Below are 4,221 nucleotides of genomic sequence, written 5' to 3'. Positions count from 1 at the left end.
ATTTTTAGGTTTTTCGACAATTTATTCTTTTCTTGAATATTTGACAGAATGTTGTTGCTGTTTAGAATTATAAAGAGGTTTATAGGTAGATTTAATTCTTAACAAAACTTTGTTGAGAAAATGATAAGTTAGATGTCGATTGACTAAACTTCTGTAAAGATAATTATCTTCGACTAAGTGTAGAGACTTGCTGACTGCTTACTGAGATAATTTTGTACAGTTTAGTTCTATAGTTTGCTTATACACAAGTGCACTCTGTTCCCTTACTTTCATGATCCAATACGACGGTAAATCATCTTAATATCTAAAAAGAATAACCTTCAATAAACATTTCACCAGAACAATCACATAAAACAAATCTCATTTCATTCAGAACTCTTTAATTAAAGCGACTACGTCCAATGAAGCCTGCAACATATTTATAGTCCGGCCGAGCGGTCGAGAGGGAAAGCGCGTCAACGATCTGCCTTGACACTGCAGTATTTATAGTCTACTCTCGGCTGTTATTGGCCTATTTCCTCACTAGTGTATCTAAAATAGTCTCATTCAATCAGTGGACCTTTGTTTACACTCGCTTTGTTTTGTTTCTGAAAACTGTTTTACTTGTATGCTGGTTGTAAGGAACTTTTTAGATTTCTTGTTTCTGTCTGCATACAGTACATACAGTGACTGCATAACAACAAACATGCACTATGTAACCAGTTCGATTGTCTCGGGAAAAATTGTTAAAGAATTCTTCTACAAGTAATCACAGTTTTAAAAATCGGTTTTGAAAAGGAGACCAAATATTTTTTTAACGGGTCTAATCAAGAAAGAGAATCACAATCAGTGAGTTGTGGAGACACGGTGGTATACAGTCTATGTATAATACTGGCATTCAGTTAAAACCTCATCAACATTACTGAAGTATATAAGGCAAGAACAGACAGATCCAATAAAGAGTAAATTTTTCAAAAGACAAGCAAAAGTAGCTTAATTAAAGCTAAGAATAGAGGAAATTAAATAAGTAACTAAGTAAATTTAAAACTTTAATGAAACTCCATCCAGTTTCCAGTGTTATATAAACAAAACTGTCGGAAATATTAATCAAGACTTTAATGGAAGCCTAATAAGGTTCCTTTGTAACTTGACAACAAAGTACTTAAACTATGGGCAGTTTGGCAAATAAGATGGCCGTTATAGTCAATTTACCTCTGAATGTTAATTGTCTCATTTGAATAGAAAATTATCATACACGGTGATACGACGTAATCAAGAAAGAGAATCACTATCAGTGAGTTGTGGAGATAAGGTGGTATACAGTCTATGTATAATACTTTCATTCAGTTAAATAGTATCAGCATCATTCACCATTACTTAAGTACCCAAGGCAAGAACAGACGGATCCAATAAAGAGTAAATTTTTCAAAAGACAAGCAAAAGTAGCTTAATTAAAGCTAAGAATAGAGGAAATTAAATAAGTAACTAAGTAAATTTAAAACTTTAATGAAACTCCATCCAGTTTCCAGTGTTATATAAACAAAACTGTCGGAAATATTAATCAAGACTTTAATGGAAGCCTAATAAGGTTCCTTTGAACTTGACAACAAAGTTTACTATCACACCTGTGTTCCGGGGCAAAGGGTTGGCAATCTATAAGATACCCGTTATAGTCAATTTACTTTTTAATGTTAATTGTCTCATTTGAATAGAAAATTATCCATACATGGTGATACGACGTTATGTCTAGTGTCATATATTTAATCGAGTCAGTTTCCGTACAACAATTTACTAAGAATTTTAGAATTAAAAATACTGGTAATGATATTTTCATTTATGTCGGCCCAAAAAAATCACAAATCACAATTTGCACTCTTACTCGCTTAAAAGTTATTCCAGGAAATAATAATCAATAAAACATTGGCTACCAATAAATTAGTTGCCATAATAAAAGGGTCACGAATAATATCAATTAAAAAGTTTTCTCCAAAGAAAGTATTGACTAAGATGAAGTTTCCAATAATGGGAGCAATTATGGCAATTATGGAATTTAGCCGAGCAAGCACCGGCCACGTAGCTCGATAATCTGATAACATAGAGTTTAAACCGCAGTTTTAAAGTGTTCGCTCGTAATGGGGATACACATTCATTGTTGAAATTGTTTCTTTTCCGTATCAAGTGGTATATTTCTGGGTTCTGTTTGTAGAATGGTAGAATTATTGCGATATAGATAACTTTTAATACATACATTTTAACAGTATAAAGAAGATTCTCTTACTATGTCTGTATTTTTGCGACTTGAAAGGAATAAGTTGCAAACTGAACGACTACTGAAGGAATTAAGAGTGATGATTCATGAAGAAGATTTATGGTTATTGTTATTTTTGAATACTTGAGTCCCAAGGTTTCCTTTATGAGAACTAATCAGTTGCTCCTCAGTGACATATACATAATTTTTTAACATAGGTACTATTGACCAAAAATCTTACGACCTCCACTAACATTTTGACAAAAAAAAAGATTAAGAAAATACGCACTACTTTAACTTATTTCACGTTCAAATACCAAACAAAACTTGAATAAAAATTCTAAAAACAAACCGAACAAATTGACACGTCGGTGATCAGTCAAAGTTGTAGAAGGAAATTGCGTGACGAACTACAACTAATGGAGCAATGGTCATCGAACCACGTTCGTGTTTTAAAAGTAAACTGGACGCCATTTTGGTATGCTCATAAACTAGGTCTTTTTAAGGCTCTTGACCTTTTAAAGGAACATTTAAAACTTAACTTTATAAAAAAAATGTCGCCTTGTCCTTCGTGATTTTTTTTCTATATATTTTTTTTAAATAAAAAATTTGCCCCACACTAGGATTTTCTCCAGTGTCGTGGGTGCGTTTACAAACATACAAGTTCACACACATATGACACCCAGACCCGAAACAACAATTTGTGGATCACACAAAGAGTTGCTCCGTGCGAGAATGGAACCTACTACAGGTTGCGCGGCAGCCGGTTGCCCTGCCTGCTAGGCGTATTGTAAAATACGTTTTAATTTTGTTTTGTTCATCGCAAACACGTTGTTGCAATATAAACCAACATTCATTGTAAAGTACTTATCTTCGTTTGAATGAAACAGATCTAAATAGTTCTATGGAATCTATGTAAACAATGCAATTTTTTTCAAACTATTGTGTAAACTTAATTTAGTTTCCCATTCATAACTATCATAAAAGCCTGGAAATTAGAATACTAAATATAACATGAGTAAATAAAAGACTCATTATATTCTACTACTAGCTTTTGCCCGCGACTTCGTTCGCGTGGAATAGTGACTTCCGGCAAATTTTTGGTTTTAACCACATAGTTCCCGATCTCGCGGGATCTCTTCAAAAATGAGATGTGGAAGATATTCCAGGGAACTCTTCAAAAATCAACATAATGAGCTCTGCGTTCGAATTTAATAGATGTATACTCACTTAGGGCATTGAAAAAATAGTTTAAAAACGGACTTAAACTAACTTAAAACTAAAGAAAGCTACGAATTACGAATTTATAACAATTAAAAAACCGGCCAAGTGCGAGTCGGACTCGCCCATGAAGGGTTCCGTAACAGCAAGTAGATGACATAATATAAAAGTTGTAAAATAACTTGGTTTTACATAGTGTTTGTATGAACGACAAAGTTATGTTTGCGGTTTTTGAAAATGTTTTATTTCTTAAAAACTAATAATGATATCTAGTTCAAACTAATTTTCGTTGTTAGTTGCCATTAAAATCAGCATATATTTTTTGTTTTGTCCCACTCTTATTTTAAAAGTTAGAGGGGGGGGGACACTCATTTTTCCACTTTGGAAGCGTCTAACTTTCAAACGATTGATTTTAACGAAAAGTGGTTTTAGGAACCTTAATGTCTTTTCTAAAGACCTATCCATAGACACCCATTACGGATATGTTAGCTGAAAAAAAATTTTTTTTAATCAATTCCATGTATGGGGTGCCCCCCTTTAATTTTTAAATTTATTAATTTTTATTCAAAATTCGAATAGCGGTTATCGAAATACATCATCCTACAAAGTTTCAACTATGTAGGCCCAACAGTTTCGGAAATAAATGGCTGTGACATACGGACGGACGGACGGACAGACAGACCTGACGAATCTATAAGGGTTCCGTTTTTTGCCATTTGGCTACGGAACCCTAAAAAGCTATATTACAACCTATCCTCTATGCTATAATAACC

At 33.3% G+C, this 4,221-nt stretch overlaps 1 protein-coding gene across 1 annotated transcript in view; it reads right to left on the bottom strand.

The window, feature by feature from the left end:
* Positions 1-4,221, bottom strand: part of LOC118271713 (uncharacterized) — an 85,776-nt gene that overhangs the window by 51,212 nt on the left and 30,343 nt on the right. The window lies entirely within an intron of this gene.

The sequence above is a fragment of the Spodoptera frugiperda genome, chromosome 5, assembly GCF_023101765.2.
Source record: "Spodoptera frugiperda isolate SF20-4 chromosome 5, AGI-APGP_CSIRO_Sfru_2.0, whole genome shotgun sequence".
Classification (NCBI taxonomy): Eukaryota; Metazoa; Arthropoda; class Insecta; order Lepidoptera; family Noctuidae; genus Spodoptera; species Spodoptera frugiperda.
This window is presented reverse-complemented; position numbering and strand designations above follow the sequence as displayed.